Source organism: Engraulis encrasicolus, chromosome 11 (genome assembly GCF_034702125.1).
Source record: "Engraulis encrasicolus isolate BLACKSEA-1 chromosome 11, IST_EnEncr_1.0, whole genome shotgun sequence".
In the NCBI taxonomy this organism is placed as follows: Eukaryota; Metazoa; Chordata; class Actinopteri; order Clupeiformes; family Engraulidae; genus Engraulis; species Engraulis encrasicolus.
In genome coordinates this window covers 3,706,286-3,724,843 of record NC_085867.1, presented here as the reverse complement: position 1 = coordinate 3,724,843, position 18,558 = coordinate 3,706,286, and positions in this window count along the sequence as shown.

The following is an 18,558-nucleotide window of genomic DNA, read 5'->3' as shown; positions in this document are numbered from 1 at the left end:
TGGATTTCTGTTGAGACTACAAGCCTTTTTCCCACCTTTTCAACCCCGCCCATAGGGGGTTGGACCTAATGCTCTAACAGACCTATCACAGATCAGTGTCCCAGTGCTTTTGAAATCACTGGCATTGAGGCTCCAGTAAGCAGTGTTGCCAGATTGGGCTGTTTCCCACCCAATTGGGCTGCTTGGGATGGCCGTCTGCAGGTAAAAATGGCGTTTTACAGGAAAACTCGCCCAATCTTTCCCATCAACATCAATAGAATTGGGCGGGATTTAGTGCTTCCAGGCGGATTTTGTGTATTTTTTGGGCTGGAAATCATCAGCCTCATCTGGCAACACTGCCAGTAAGTCACTGGCATAGCTGGAAAGGAGAAGCTGGAGCACACTGCAGCTTAGTTTTCAAGACTTTATTTTGTGCACACACCCGACCAACGTTTCGGTGTTGCTACACCTTCTTCAGAGTCAAATGATAGCAAGAGAGAGACACACATTTCAGGACTTGACATTCACAGGTGATCCCACTTGGTTTGGCTAAATTGGTCTCATCTCATTGCAGGTAATTGACCCCACCCCCCAACACCAGGACAAGATTGCAGACAATTAGACAGAGAGGCTTTGTGGAAAGGCATTTTGGATTCATACTCTAAATTCAGTGGAGCCTCAGGGCATAAATGAGGAACACAATATGTCTTGTTCTCTGTAACAAATTGTTCCAGCATCGCGGCTGTGGTCTTCTAATAATTGTAGCTGTGGTGTTATTGACAATGTTCTTGTTTTTTTTCACTTTTTTATTTTGTTTTGGGAAGTTGGCAAGCTGTCTAATTGTCTGCAATCTTGTCCTGGTGTTGGGGGGTGGGGTCAAGTACCTGCAATGAGATCAGACCAATTTAGCCAAACCAAGTAGGATCACCTGTGAATGTCAAGTCTTGAAATGTGTGTCTCTCTCTTGCTATCATTTGACTCTGAAGAAGGTGTAGCAAGACAGAAACGTTGGTCGCGTGTGTGCACAAAATAAAGTCTTGAAAACTAAGCTGCAGTGTGCTCCAGCTTCTCCTTTCCAGTGATGTCTGTCCCACTGTGATGCACCTGCAAGCAGGGTTGCCAGATGAGGCTGATGATTTCCAGCCCAAAAAATGCTCAAAACCAGCCTAGAAGCTCAAAAAAACGCCCAATTCTATTGATTTCTATGGCTAAAATTGGGCGGGTTTTTCTGCTAAATGCCATTTTTACCCGCACACGATCATCCTAAGCAGCCCAATTGGGCGGGAAACAGCCCAATCTGGCAACACTGCCTGCAAGCTGAGGGAGGGATGATGCATAGAGTCCCAAATAACTGGGTGTGGTCTGTGGAACTTGAGCATTGCAGTGCATTATGGGGATTGTTGTCACAAATCCACAAGCACTAAAAAGTCATTTTCTGCCTTTTCTTGGCCAAGAAGGCACCAAATTAGAAATGTATGTTACTATTCTACTATAAATATGACCCACTTTCAGTAACATATTCATGTCTCCACCGGTGGAATGCCCCTTTAAAGGGTCAATCTTTCTTTGGTGCATGAAATTTATTTTTGTACATACATTTTCATATGAGAGGGTTGTAGCTTTCATATGAGTGACTTCTGAAGCCAAGTGATTAATTGACAGTCAGGTTATTAGCTGTTATTCCAAACAGATGGGTCGGCGACAACTCTTTTGGAGGCGAGTGTATGATTTATGTGTGTGTGTGTGTGTGTGTGTGTGTGTGTGTGTGTGTGTGTGTGTGTGTGTGTGTGTGTGTGTGTGTGTGTGTGTGTGTGTTTGTGTGTGTGTGTGTGTGAGAGAGAGACAGAGAGATAGCAGAATCTTTTGCAGAATAGCAGAATGATTATTGCCAATGTTACCTGTCAGAATAGACCTGCAGCGATTGCTGACCCCCAAGGGACTGTGTTTGGGTTGGTGGGATATCATAGCAGGCGGTCATCTGTGCATGTTTGAGACATAAATCATCATTTTGACTCAGTAGTTCCTTCCCTCTCCATCTATCCCAAACCACAAACCCCCAAACCCCCAGCGCCCTCAAGCTCACATCCTTGAAAACCCCACACAGAATAACCTTCTCTTTCCCCTCTTTTGTCAAAACCATACAATGAGAATGTAGCAGGGGGGGGGGGGTGTATATCTTAAACAGCAAGGGATCAGTGGGAATATCATTCCTGCATGACATTGGGAGGTGGAGATGTGTGTGGGGTGGCGGTGGTGATGGGGGGAGTTTGTACTGTGTGGGTGGTGTAGTTTAGATCAGTGTTTCTCAACCTTTTTTTAGGCGAGGCACCCTTTCAATTCATGAAAAATTTCAAGGCACCCCAAACCAACAATCCGTAACATGGCATCGCATTTGATACCACACAAGCTTAGAAAAGTAACATATTAGACGTCACATGACTTACGTTCGAAGTTGCAGCTGACTGGGGTGACCTATATTTACTTTATTATGCGTAAATGGTAGATGGAAGATTCCACTGACTAGCATTAACTTATCAATTTAGACAAATATGTATTATATTACATAATGTATTTATCAGCCACGACTCCGCGGCACCCCTGAGGGGGGCCCATGGCACACCTGTTGAGAAACACTGGTTTAGATAACAAAAGTGTGGGGCATGAGCAAGGAGAGTAGAGACAGGAGAGCTTACTGACGTCATAACAGCATAGTACGAAATGATGGCGAGGGGAGTACGGAACTTTTATTCTTCTTCTATGGTCAGTATTGGAAGCATCAGGGAAGCATGCAATGCCACTTCTGGGAGGGTAGGAGTGTGGAACAGGTCATAGGACAGCGTGAATGTTTGTCAGCTGTCTTTAATTACCTCCAGCAATTACTGCTGACCAACAGCTGCAGTTAATTTGGCCACAAACTGAACACTGACAACCGGATATCCTCTTTCGGCACATTTTCGCGGAGTACGGAAATTGTATCCATCGCACCCATTGACCAATGACCATGCGCAAGGGAGTTTATCTTCCATCCACTCGTGTCCTCAGGCAACGCCCCCGTACTACACCGTGGCCAATGCATTTCCCCCCGAGAGATTGTTCTTCTGTGTCGAGTTTCTTTGGCTTAGATAACGAAAGTGTGGGGCATGAGGGACATGAAAGGGGGATGAGTAGTGGGAAAGAGGTAAAGAGGGAGAGAGTCGAGGAATAGAGGGGCAGAGGTGCAACAGTAACTCAGGCCTTTCGTGAAGTCTTTACGAGAAAAACAGAAAAAAATCAACTTTAAGCCTCGTGGTGCCTTTACGAATAGCCTCGTTTCTCGTGGTTGGGCGACGAAAGGGGGAACTGAAAATTGGGGTAGTTTGGTTCTGGGGGGAAGAATAATGCAGACGGACGTCAACAATCAAGCGAGAGTGAAGGCTAACTGGAAAAGACGGTAATCAATCATGGAAGGGAGGGATGGATGGAGGGAAGGATGTAGGCAGTTTTAAGAAAATCTGAGGCCATGGGCAAAGAACAATTTTGAAATAAATACTGTAATGCAAAAAACGAGGCCCTCGATGGGACGAGGCCCTGGGCAATTGATCGGCCTTGCTCAATGCAAAAAAAACCTGCTTATGGATGGAGGTATGGAGAGACAGAAGTGTACAGGAAGAGAGCAATAGACTGTAGAGTGCATTGGTGAATTAATCATAAAACCTGGCAGGAAGAACAACAGCAGCAAATGTGTTGGCAGCACATGAGAACAGAAGCAGGCTGAAAATCCCAACAGTCCCAAATGGCATGGCAGGCAGACAAGACATACTGTAGGTAGGCAGGTAGGATAGGTAGGCAGCCATGGGACCCTGAGAACAGGAAGACCTTGCCTCAGGTGCCTTGTCCATGGATGAGCTGGGCTTGGGGATTGGGGGAGGAGGATGGAGGTAGTGCTCGTGGTTATGGTGGAGATGGTGGTGGTGGTGATGGTGGTGGTGGTGGTGGTGCTTTTCACAGGGATGAGCCAATCTTGGGGATTGGGGATGGAGGATGGAGGTGGTGGTGGTGGTAGCATTGTGGTTGTGTAGTAGTAGTGGTGGTGGAGGGTGGTGATGGTAGTAGTGGAGGAGGTGGTGGTGATGGAGGATGGAGGTAATAGTGGAGGAGGTGGTGGTGGAGGTAATCGTGGAGGGTGGTGGAGAAGGTGGTGATTCAGGCAGGTGTTGCTGGAGAGTCAATCTGCTGTGGCATTTGAATCACAGCTGCTATTCTCCTGAGTCACTGAGGAGGGATAACGCTGTGGGGCGAGGGGGAAGGGGAGAGAGAGAGAGACAGAGCTGTAGAGAGAGAGAGAGAGAGAGAGAGCGGGAGGGGGAGGAGGACAGAGAGAGAGAGAGAGAGAGAGAAAGAGAGCTGGAGAGGACAAACTCACCTGTGTTGTCATAGCAATTTCCCAGCTCCTATATCAGGCAAGCTGGTGAGCTGGAAAGGGTCTTTGTGTGTGTGTGTGTGTGTGTGTGTGTGTGTGTGTGTGTGTGTGTGTGTGTGTGTGTGTGTGTGTGTGTGTGTGTGTGTGCGTGTGTGTGTGCCAGGGCTTGAAACTAACGGGCGCCAAATGCGGGTGAAAATCGGATCTGGCGTGTAACAAGTTGATCCTCACTAGCCATTTGGATGGGAGCATATTATTGGGGAGTGATTGAAGAAAAAAAACGGTGATAGATTTCTCTGAATGTGTTCGCTATCAAAAGGAATCCAGTCTTGCGAACCTAGGGCACTGGCTTGTCAAACACTGCAGATGCCCCGCCTCCGTGGAGAAAGTCGAACACGCCAAGACGTGCGCCGCTTGCTCCGGTCTAAGGCCTTTCAGAGGCTTTTAGGCTGCTTGCACCACCCTGACATTCTCAAGTATTTTCATTTCATATATATATACATATGGGACCTGGAAGGTCTGAGGTTTCTAATGGTGTGACTTATATGCTTCAATGACAAAAACTCACAGAGTTACAGATTTGTTTTTGGAGACACATTGCCCTCTGAAGGGCACTCAGACCTCAGAGGGTTAAATATGTGGCGAAGTTTGCTCTCAACTGGCAAGCGACGCTATGTGCATATTTTGCGACCTGCCTTGCGACCTGCCTTTTATAATCCAGTAATGTTTTGCGTAGTTGTGCGCAGTTCTTAAGCTGTGGGTACTGACACAACCTTGGTTACAACGCACGTTATCGAACATTGCACAAACATTCTGTCAGCATCGCAATGTCTGTCTTGCTTTGACAACAGTGTAAGAAAACAGGACGACGGCAGAAAGTCGGCAGGTATTGACATCATACCTGTCAAATTTGAGCTTCACAAATCTGGATAATTCCCCGAATTTACGCCAAAAGCAGGGAATATTCAACAGGTCAAATTCTGACAATCAATGGGCCAGCAGTGACTAGTCGGGCGGTGCGTTGCTTTTCACGCTGACATTTCACGTGCGATGCAGGCCTGTCCAGAATCCACCCATAATGCACGTTTAAAAGGCGCATGTAGACTTTGCATAGCGTTTTAAAATATGAAATATGTGTTCCCCCTTGTGCTTTGTCGCCAAAATTGTCAGGAGTTGATGCAAAACGTAATGGTGCAGGTTGTCATGAGATAGGCTAAATAAGATATAAAGACTAAATATTATTATACTTTTATGATTAATATCCCAGAAGATGTGATGTTTCATGGCAGGCGAACGTGCATCAGACCTGTGTGGGATACATGTATTTGCACATTAATGAACAAACGAATGAAAATTCCTTCCACCTCAAAGAAACAAATGGCCTTCTTCACATAGCTCCAGACCTTGCACTTATGCGTGTGCCCTTGCACAACACAGCATGTTCATTGTGCTTGTCGTTTCTGATCAATATATAAAGCAAATAACGGTATAAATAAAGGTCTAACATCATATCAATCATATCAGGCTACATTATGACTGTCATGATGGTTAAGAAAATGATGGCTAGTGAGGAAGCTGAATGGCTAGTGAGTCAGGGAAACCACTAGCCATAATGGCCGGTGACCAAGAGAGTAGATGATCCAGTGTTTCTTTATATCTGCTAATCCAGGGCAATAGGAAATGCACCTCTGACATGGACACATTGACACACACACACGGACACACGCACACACGCAGTCATGGGTGCCGCGAGAAAGGTGGTACAGATTATAAGGGCCCAACAGCACTGACAGGGCCCTTGGCAGGATGCTGATAACATAATTTGTCATTTTGGGGGCCCAAAATTTGAATCTTTCATGGGGCCCAACACACAAACACAAACACACACACACACACACACACACACACACACACACACACACACACAAACACACACACACACACACACACACACACACATATTTGTGTTCGCTTTTGATACCCAGTGGAAAATCTGAATATTGACCAACCACTATAGCACACATGTTGTAAGAAAACAGACCAAATGCACACTTTACACACATATGTAGCCTACTATTCACTAATTAAACTTCATTGATATGAAATACAGTAGGCCTATATTTTCAATTACCGATCATTACACACACGCATCCTCCCACTATCCAAAGGGACACACACAAAGAAAAAAATCTACCACTGTCTTGTGGTATTGGACATGAAACGGGTGTGAATATCTGATTCTATCTGTTTGATATTCTCACTTAGCCTACCTAATTAATTACGGAAATACATACTGGTAATTAATTCATTTCCCCACTCCAAATCTACTTTTTCTTCCCTGTAAAGCAGTTAATGGAAGACCCTGAGAAGTTTATCCTCCTGAACAAGAAAAGAACATGCACACACTATCCACGAACAAGTGAACAGGAACACACACACACACACACGTGCGCACACACACACAAACACGCACACACACACGTGCACACACACAGGCACACACACACACAGACACACACACACACACACACACCAGCCTCTCACTCTACACACACACACACACACACACACACACACACACACACACACACACACACACACACACACACACACACACACACACACACACACACACACACACCAGCCTCTCACTCTACACACACACACACACACGCACACACACACACACACAGAACTAGTCTCAGGATGTCACACCATCATGGAACAGAGATCATTAAGGAGGAGGAGGAGGAGGAGGAGGAGGAGGAGGAGGAGGAGGATACTACAGCCTGCATATACGAGGAGGAGGAGGATACTACAGCCTGCATATACGATAGGAGGGAGGAGGAGGTGGATACTACAGCCTGCATATACGATAGGAGGGAGGAGGAGGAGGATACTACAGCCTGCATATACGATAGGAGGGAGGAGGAGGTGGATACTACAGCCTGCATATACGATAGGAGGGAGGAGGATACTACAGCCTGCATATACGATAGGAGGGAGGAGGAGGTGGATACTACAGCCTGCATATACGTAACTCCTCATTAAGGAGGAGGAGGATACTACAGCCTGCATATACGTAACTTCTCATTATCACATAAATACCTGCCAGCATTCTCCACAAGCCTCAATTTGTGTGTGTGTCTCTCTCTCTCTCTCTCTCTCTCTCTCTCTCTCTCTCTCTCTCTCTCTCTCTCACACACACACAAACACACACACACACTTGCTTGATGATATTCACAAAAAATCATTAATATCCATGTTTCAAATTACATCACATACACACACACACACACACACACACACACACACACACACACACACACACACACACACACACACACACACTCACACTCACACTATCTCTCTCTCACACACACACACACACTGAAGGCAGAGGAGCCTGAAGTACTTCCTCCTACGTGACTGTCATTAACTCCTGATATTTATGTCCCTTTGCGTTGTGACAGGGGCCTAAAATAGACTACCCTGTTCCAGCCACCCTCTTATGTCTTGAAGGGGAATACATTCCAGAGACTTGCCTCCCACTGACACTTACGCACACACACACACACAGGCACACACACACAAACATACACACTGGCAGGCACACACACACAGGCACACACACACCTACACACACACACACACTGGCAGACACACACACACACACACTGGCAGACACACACACACACACACACACACACACTGGCAGGCACACACACACACGGGCACACACACACACGTGCGCAGGAGCGCAAGTCAAGACACTAGCACACCTCAGCGGGGTGACAGTCACATAGCAAACACTCTTCCTCTTACACACACACACACACACACACGTATATGCAGGCCAAACTAACTAGCGTGAACACACCTACACACTCACCTAGACACTAGCACACCTCTGTGGGGTGACAGTCACATAGCAAACACTCTTCCTCTTCCACACGTGCACAGCGTGCTGAAATCCGACGCATACATACAGAGCATGAGGAAGAGGACTCCTCATACAGAGCATGAGGAAGAGGACTCCTCATACAGAGCATGAGGAAGAGGACTCCTCATACAGAGCATGAGGAAGATAACTCCACATACAGAGCATGAGGAAGATAACTCCACATACAGAGCATGAGGAAGAGGACTCCTCATACAGAGCATGAGGAAGATAACTCCGCATACAGAGCATGAGGAAGAGAACAATCTCCACTCTAATGCCAGACAGGGCTCTGGGTTCTTCAAAGGTGATCTCATGCTGACGATGGAAGGATATGAGCATTATAAAACAAGTTTTGGTAAAGGACGCGCTCAACTTCTTAAAAAACGAAAGTCTTTGGGTGCGCGATAAAATGCATCAACTTAAGGAAGAAAAAGCCGCACTCACAAACTGCGTCTCATTTATTTATATTACCACCATGTCCAAAAAGCAAACGCGTTTCGGCTATCAAGCCTTCATCACCACACACTAATGAAGGCTTGATAGCCGAAACGCGTTTGCTATTTGGACATGGTGGTAAATACATTATAAAACAGGGACTCATGACACAGTGCTCACTTTCACACTGCGGGACGGACCATGGTATCACAAGGAAAATTGATGTCCATAATTTGCAATGAGGCAGGACGAGACTTAATAGTCCAATGTTTTTCTGTGAGGCTGCCACAGTTTGACTTAACCCATCGATGTCTAAAGCACCAGCAAAAAAACGCCTGCTGAATGCCTAAGGCCTTGTTGGGAATGTTTCCCTCAGCCTGTAAAAACTTAAATATCTTTGCATCTGATGCACATAAAAACATGAAATAAGTTACATTTAAACCCTAAGACCCTCATCTTGCATTAGAATGTGCTCAGTCAGTCAGTCATGTGTTTATTAAAAAAAGCTAAATCTCAAAAGCCTTAAAGCAGCGTATATGTGTCTCCAGGCACCAAAGAACAAACAACATATACGAGTCATCAGGCTAAAATGGGTGAAAGGGGTTAGTAATGGATATGGTACCACCAATGCAAGACCCTTTACTCACAACTGCTAAGATGGATTCGTATTATAAATCAGAAACACATGTGCTTACTTCAGATCATGCCAGCATAAGAAAATTAGTCTCTATAATTGTAAATGAGGAAGGAAGAAACTTGTTAGTACAAATTAGTGTGTGTGTCTTTCTGTGAGGTTGACATAGAGGCCTTAATGGTTGCCGATATCCTGTAGATTGTGTATGGACCCCTTGCAAACCTGTCAAAAACAGAAAACCACACTCAAATTGAAAGCCTGAAAGAAGAGCTTATACCACAGAGGGATCTGCTGGGTAACTGCCTATTTACGGTGCAAGGGCATGTTCTGTAGCAAAATAAACTTGCCAATTCACCACTGGGGTGTTTGAGTGGGCGTGGGTTTCGTAAGACCTGGAACCCCGAGCCTCACCCACAGGAATCGGTCTAAGGACTTTATCTCAGCTGTCTGAGTTTTCTCCTTCTAAACTCTTCCAAACAAACCATGCTTCTTAGTAACAGTGAGCTCTGCTAAATTGTGAACCTTTTTATTCCCCTGTGCCTCATACACAGCCTGCAGTCTTTGCCTTCTTCTCACTATGTGCTGTATTTATTGTTAATGTTTTCCCACACTCACTGCCTTCTTTGGCTGGCCACTTGCTCTGCTGTGCTGTTATATTTGTCCTTTTACTGTTTTTTTTTCTTGCATTGATGTTTTTTTTAATCGACTATTGAGGTGCACATTTTTACTGAATGCAGCAGCTTTGATTTATGTATCAACATTAACGGTTCATGAGGTTATTGTTCAACATCTTGGCCTGTGTTATGTCAGAGTTGTTTAGTACTATGGAAGTTAACTTTTCCATGACTAAACTTGCAGCACCATGCAAAGCTTTGCTATCAAAACCTATCGTTTGCTATCCTGTAGTCTCCCTACCCCAAATCCAATTCTCGCTATCAACTAAAGCTGGGCTTACACTGTGCGACTTTTGCCCCGATTTGGCACTCGCATGACTTTTTGAGAGTCGGGCCGATTTCTTGCTCAATCGCAGGTCAATCGTGAGTCTCGCATCGCGCAGTGTACATGGGGTAACGACAAGCGATTTCGCCTCACGATGGTGCAATCGCAGGGTCGCAAGAAAATCAAAACGGTTTGAAATTCTGGTCGTGGCTCGTGCGTAAATCAGTTAAAGCAGTGCTACGACAAGATTTGACACTTCACATGCACAAATTAATGGGGCCGTGCGATTCGCTGTTGAGCGCGACCTCATCTCCACATCAGGTGTGCATGTTCCCTCCTCTGCAGACCAGGGAAACATGCCTGTCGCGTCGTACGGTGGAAGCATTTTGTTTGCATCCGACTGTCGGCTCGTGTAGTGTGAGGACGTGAGTCGTGAGCTGTGAACTTTTAAACAGTGAAATTCCATCCTGCAGTGTGAGCAGAAGCTTAAGACCCACGAGTGAGAATATTGCACAGTGTATGCCCGGCTTTAGACGCAAGCGTGTAACTTCTGTTCATGTACGTAGAATCTCCGTTTGGAATGGTGTGTGCCCATCCCCTATCAGCCAATCACAAGAACGAGATTGCACAGTCTTAGATTCTGCCAACATGTCTGTCAGACTGGTGTTAAGGTATTCATCTAAGTGTTCATATATCCTTTCAAGTCAAGTCAAGTTGGTTTATTGTCAATTTCTTTACATGCACTGGTCATACAAAGAATTTGAAATTACGTTTCTTGCTTTCCCATGCAGACATAGACTAATCTAGGTAAGGACATAGACAGTATAGACATAGACAGTACTCATACATGGACATAAGACAGTATGGACATAGACAGTGCTCATACAGACATTTAAAGTGCAAGACTGGACAACGGAAGACTTGTAGAGAACATACATTAAGAGGAGGTATTTTGTTGTGTTTTTCTAAAAGTCCTTTGTAGCGTTCTGACATAGTAATAGTAGCATTTGAAGAAAAATAAATATTAAAAAGGGTCTATCAAGTACACCAGCAGCAGTGAGTGTGTGTGTGTGTGTGTGTTTTGTGTGTGTTTATGTGTGTGTGTGTGTTTTGTGTGTGTGTGTGTGTGTGTTTAGTGCAGGTAGAAAGTGCGGTGTGCGTCTGTGTGTGTATGAGTTGTGTGTCAGTGTGTGTATTTTTGGGTTTAGTGCAGAAAGTGCAGTGTGCTTGTGTGTGTTTTCTGCACTAAACCCGAACATACACACTAGAGTGTGGCTCGGGCCGAATTTTTCTGTCCGAGCCCGGCCCTCAGCCGACAGAAAAGTGATCAACCCCGACCCGAGCCCGAGACTAATTAAAATGTTTGTGTCCGAACCCGTCCGAAGCCCGAGACCACTGTAATAACAACAGAACCTGTGCGCAAGCAAGATTTTCTATGTGGGCTCCTCCATACTCAAAATAGCATGTGATAAATAGCCAAGATAGGCAAAGACGTTAGGATGAGGCAATTTGCAGTAGCCTAATTTAGTTACGCACGCATAGTAAGTATTAACACGCACACGCACATGCACACACATGTAACAGCGCACCTTATGTTTCTTTCGGTTAGACTAACCAGGGATGTTGGATGCGCTGATCAAATGCATGGGAGGGGCTCGAGAGGATAAGAAAGGCGAAAACTAGCGAATAAGTTTTGGATGCAGTCAGCACGGCTATCGAAGCATTTGTTACGTTACTGTTAGTGCAAATAAATCCCCGCGAGCCCTGTGAAGGTGCCGCTCCTTGTCGTTAAGAAGGATGGGCTATAATTTAACCCCGAAGAACAGTAGCCTGTTCGGCCCCCAAGAGAATGTCATTTCCCCTGATGTCCATGGGGTCAATATAAAATCAGGAGAGGTTGCACGCGCATAGTTACAACTGTACAGTAAAAGTGACAACAATTAAGTAGAACCTACGTGAAGGACATGATATGTCACAGCGGACAAAGTAGCAACAGGAAACCTCTCCTACCTTACTTCACATAGCTTGTGCGTCTTCTAGTTCTTAGTTATCCATATTATGCTCCTTGCTAGCACATGCTGGAAATGTAATCCTTGGCGAACAATGCAGTGACAAACTTCGTCATTTTATGTTCAACATTCAAGACAGCCTCGGCATGTTAAAACATGGCCTACACTAGGCCTACAACAAAAGACCATGCGTTCACTGACAACTGTTGATTTGGTGCTTATTAAGAAAGCAAGTTGACTAGGCATCTGCTCGGCTGACTCGGAGTGAGCGTCCATGTCGCCACTGGTAACTGGCGCGCGCATACAGCCAATAATAATCACTCGCACGAGTAGCAACATTTTCATTTATGCATATTCAATTACTTATTTTTTAATCACAAAACTGCTGTTTGCATGAACTGAAACATTTCCTCTGGTTGCTTACACTTTTCACAATGTCTGTTTGCTTCAAGCCCGAGTCCGACCCGAGTCCGACAGATATTCTATTTTTTTTGTCTGAGCCCGGCCCGGCCCGTCGGGTTCCGACCAGGCCCGTCGGGCTTCGGTCGGGTTGCCATGCTCTGATACACACACTGACACACAACTCATACACAATCCTTTCCAGTGTCTTTGGTGGTGGTGGATAATAGCCTGATTGTCATCGACTGTCAAATATCTTTCAGACTTGGTCTGACCAATACAATTAACATTTCCCAAACGGCATGGTTGACCCGACTCCATTCAGGCTGTCATCATGCTTTAGCGTATGTATCGCACGCTAGTGCATTCAGCGTGTTGGTGCGACGCATTATGAAGTTAAAGTGTGCTCCTCAACGCAACGGTAAAGCGTTTTCATGCACTTTTGACACGTGACGAGGTTTGCGCAGTTTTCCCGCCGTGTCAGCGATTTTGTTTTGTCACAGCGCATTTCTGTTACTAAACGCAAATATGCTTTGCTGTGCCCTAACCAAAACCACCCCTAAACCTAACCTGTCAGTAAAGCAATGTTTCTGCGGCTTTACTTTTGCCAAGAACAGCGAGATTAGGCGAATTTCTACCTAATTTGTGCCTAAACCAAATCCATCCCTAAACCTAACCTGTCACAGGGCGATGTGGAGCACGCTTTAACTTGGAAATGCGTATTGGAGACACGCGATATTGGGTTCAAATCAACGTGTCATAGATACGCCTATGAATGATGACGTGTTGCTCCCTTGGTTTGGAAATATATGTTGCTCCTGGCCTGACTAGAAGCAAAGCTGAAGGTGTTGCGTCACTAGGAGGGCGCAGCCTGGCTAGGTGGATGAGGCACTATAAACTTTGTGAGTCATTTTGTTATTCTCCACACACCTGACCTTTCCCGTCTCTGATGTGAGTGCAGCTGGGAGATCAAACCCTTTCGTTTTTCTGCCATACCCACACAAAAACAGCAGACGTGGCAGCAGTGATGATGGCCCTCTGACACAGGTATACGACTCTCCATAGGCACCTGTGGATCATGATCATCAACCATTAGACCCGGGCCGGAGGTAATGTGTTGTCTGCTGCTGTCGCCTGTCTCCCGCTATCAGGTCAGATGAGGGAGGACCAAATGCATTTTTCTCAGTTTCGGAAGAACAAAGTACAATCAGCCATTGTTGCTACTGCCACCACTTTTATTGTCACTGACCCGTTAGGGAGATGACCTGCTCCCACACACACACTGGAGATGGAAACAAACACAGACAACAATACAAACCCACGAAAAAAGTTAAACACAAGCAGATACACACTCTCACTCTCACACACACTCACACTCACACACACACACACACACACACAGTTAGCAAAGATGCTGTTGAGGAACGCAGCACTCTCCCTATAGTATAACGTGGCCCTGGCTTTAGAGGACAGACAGACACTACTCACACATGTGTGTCACTACAGTGGGCCATCAACCTGATTGCCAGGGTGCAGATAATGGGCAGGTAGTTATCCTTTGTTATCCCACTCCCCATACATTATTCAGCAGCCAGCATTAAATACTGATATGTGTATGAATACATTATTCAGCAGCCAGCATTAGATATGTGTTTGAATAACCCAGCCGTGAACTGAGCAGGGTCACCAACTCTGACCTGGAACACAGAGATCAACACGCCCAAGAGATCTAGACACCGACAGAGAGCACAGAGAGAGCAACTCCCCAAAGACACTCACTCACACACTCAGACACATACTGTACAGAAAGGCAGGGCCGGATTAACCCACAGGCTATGTATGGCTGCAGCCTAGGGGGCCCCACCTGCCAGGGGGCCCCTGACTAGCCAAAAGTGAAAAATTGTGATCAGATGCAATATTGAGAAAAATCATCTGTCATGTTGAGTATAGTATAGTTCAATACAGTTGGTAGACAGTTTATCCTTAATTCCTAGCTCGTAATTATGACACTGTCTGTGTAAATTTGTCCCAAAATTTGGCCTCCAGGGGCCACATAGCCACCTGTAGCCTAGGGGCCCCAGCCCATCTTAATCCGGCCCTGCAGAAAGGCACAGAATAGGCCTCACAGACATGGCACACACTCACTCACACGGGCACAAGTACAGACGTAGAAACACGTAGAGACACACAATCGTACACGTCCATGGATACTGTGAAACCACAAAAACATGCACATACACACACGCACACACACACACACACCTCACACCGGCAATTTAAATAGGCCTACCAACATCACAGTTCTGTTAAGACTGCTCACAACTCAGGGGTGAAGCGCTAGAGAAATGTCATTGCTAATGGCCGTTTCCCATTTAGCTGACGGATAATTAATAATGTAATAATTCTGACCAAATAATTAAATAGAGGTGTTCAATTATTCAATAATATATGCTAAATAAACACTCCAGAGAATTAGCCCTACTGGTGAGGCTATGTAGATGAGGAATATCTCTCTCTCTCTCTCTCTCTCTCTCTCTCTCTCTCTCTCTCTCTCTCTCTCTCTCTCTCTCTCTCTCTCTCTCTCACAGCCGTTCAACTGTCCTTGTCTCCACAAATGCGGAATACACACACACACTGAAGCTGATGAGGTGGAGAAATAGAGAGAAGGGGATGAAACAGAAAAGTTGAACAACTCCGAACAGGCAAGTGCGGGCAGCCACATGTGAAATGAGGCTTGTAATTCATCAAGGAAAACCAACTGCCACTGAACAGCCATGCCCATCTGCAATCTGTCTTCAAGCTCCAGTGTGTGTGTGTGTGTGTGTGAGAGAGAGAGAGAGAGGGGGGGGGCACGTGTGTGTGTGTGTGTGTGTGTGTGTGTGTGCGCGCGTGCGTGTGTGAGTGTCTGTTCTGCATTTGTGGAGACAAGGACAGTTGAACGGCTGTACCATTTGAAATACATCACTACAAGACAACGAGACAGAAAAACAGAGATGCTAGCTGCTCATGGCTCACATGACAGAGATGCTAGCTGCTCATGGCTCACAGGACAACAGAGATGCTAGCTGCTCATGGCTCACATGACAGGAGTTTGACTAGTAGAATCCAGAATCACAATTCTGTCAGAGAACATTTTAGCATGACCATTGACCTACATAACACACACACACACACGCACGCATGCACGTACGCACGAACACAGAGAGAGAGAGAGAGAGTGAGAGAAGGAGAGAGAGACTGACAATTTGACAATTCAATCTCTTGCTCAAATATTTACCCAGGGACGACCGTGGGCAGCATTAGCAAGTAAATGTGGTACCTGAGCTGCATCACCAAATAAATGTGACTCTTTAAAAATGCCAGCTCAGATGAAAACCCCTCAGGCCTGTGTAGTGTGTCCTCACAATACAGCAGATTGGGATAGATGATTTAGCAAAGAGAGATATCCTCCGCGCTCCTGCACTTCACAATCTTCACTTCAAAAAGACTTGGTAAATGCAGGGGAAGAAAGGAGTCACCGGAGCATCTTCAGATGTGGAAAATAACTTGTTTTATTGGGCAAGCGCCAAGACTAACTTTTCGACGTTCACACGTCTTCTTCAGAGTCAATGATAGATGATTATTGGGCAATATCTGTTGTGCTGATCATGTCAGCCCTGACTGATAGAGGCATCAGCGAAGAAAGAGAGACACACAGCCCCATTACCAATAAGAGAAATGCAATGGCTGTATCTCAAAGTCATGGATCTTGGCCTTGCTAGGACGTGAAACGCCCAGTGATTGGATTCTCCGCGGAGTTCACCAAAGAGTATCCAATCACTGGGCTTTTTCACGTCCTATCAAGGGCAGGATCCTTGACTTTGAGATGCAGCCAACAACAGTAACTTTCTTGAAGTCTTTACGAGAAAACCAGAAAAAAACAACTTGAAGCCTCGTGGTGCCTTTAAGAATAGCCTTGTTTTTCGTGGTTGGGCGACGAAAGGGGGAAGTGACAATTGGGGTAGTTTGGTTCTGGGGGGAAGAATAATGCGGATGGACGTCAACAATCAAGTGCGAGTGAAGGCTAACTGGTAATTAAATATTTCAAACAAGTGATTACGGTTAAGTTTAGGGTTAGGGTTAAGGTTATGGTTAGGGTTAGGGTTAAGATTAGGGATAATGTTGGAGGAAGGGAGACATGGCATGAAGCTGACACAACGACAACGCTCCCCTCCCGGAATGCACGCTTCTCTCTCTCACTCGCTCTATCTCACCCACTCTCGACGACAGCACACGTTGCCCAACTACAAAAAATGAGGCTATATCGTAGCGGCACCACGAAGCATGTACTTGATTTTTCACAAGAATGGGCTCCAGCCAATGATGGGGCCTGATTTCCTTTTCCATTAGATTAATGCTTTGGTGTACCACAGTAGCAATTCAGCAGTGCCTCAATAATTGACGGCAAAGCGGGCGTCACCATCAGCAATGGCAGAAGCAGAAGCGCGTACCAGAAGCGGCAGTCTTCAAGTCGTTGCAAAAAGACATTTGCTCGATGCTCCTTGTTAGTGTGTGCAGGCTTTTTCACACTCCCTCAATCTATTGACAGGGACCCAGAGTGGAGAATATTAAACCTTCACCAGGCAGGAGAGGGATCGAACCTCCTGGATTACCCTTCCTCTCCTCTGCTATTCTCTTCTTTTCTCTCTTCTCTTCTCTTCTCTTCTCTTCTCTCCTCTCCTCTCCTCTCCTCTCCTCTCCTCTCCTCTTCTCTTCTCTTCTCTTCTCTTCTCTTCTCCACACCTCTCCTCTCCTCTCCTCTCCTCTCCATCTCACAAGCGAGAGAGTCAACACTGAGATTAACCTCCAGGCCCTTGGTGTGTAGTTAAACGTGTTCAGTTATTTTGTTGTTGTTGCTCATTTCATGCAAATAGAAGCAGCTTGATGTGTTTCAAGCAACTGCATTTTGCACTGAAAAGGTTTCCTGGCTTCACTAACAAGGTGTTAGTGAAAGAACAGCACGTGGAGCGTGTTTGTTTACTGTAACTAGCGGTTGTTTACTGTTACTAGCTAGCCTGTAGCTTCACCCAGCCATATGTCTGCTCTGCTGAGCTAACATTAGCTCGCTCTTAGCACCCAATTCTAGGTAATTAGTATGGAATCGCAGGAATGCAGGAATGTTTTGCATCGAGAGGCAGGTGAGAGGTAGGTAGGTAATCACATTGCATAATCACACTGTCAGCGTGCCTAAGGACCTTTTCCTTTAGAGTTGCAGGTTTTTGTAGCTCCGTAAGATCAGTGTTTAATGCTTGTATTTAACCCTTTAACGCATAACATGGGTCTAAATAGACCCGGCTGAGTTTAAAATTTCTATATCTTTGTAAGAATACAATTTTCTTACTCAGCACTCCATGAATTCCTCAATTGACTTGTTTTTGTCCCTTAGATGACTTAACCCTCTGAGGTCTAAGGCCTTTCAGAGGCTTTTAGGCTGCTTGCACCACCCTGACATTTTCAAGTATTTTCAGCTAACAGTAAGCATCTATGCAAAAGTGGAATATATGGTTGTATTGTGAAAAGCCTGACAAGAAATAATCTGAAAAAAAAATTGGATGTCATACAAACTTGTTTTATATAAATTGAGTATAAACACAACTGTACAAAAAAACTGGTTTCAGACGTCTTCAAAAAGTTCAAGAAAACACACAATAAATATATCTAGCCAAGACTTTTGAAGTTTGAATCTTGTAAACAAATGTGTTGGCAGCATAAAAGTGAAAAGGGCATTTAGAAATGTTTTGTTGTTTTCATACAAAATGCAAAAAAGAATGACTATGTCACT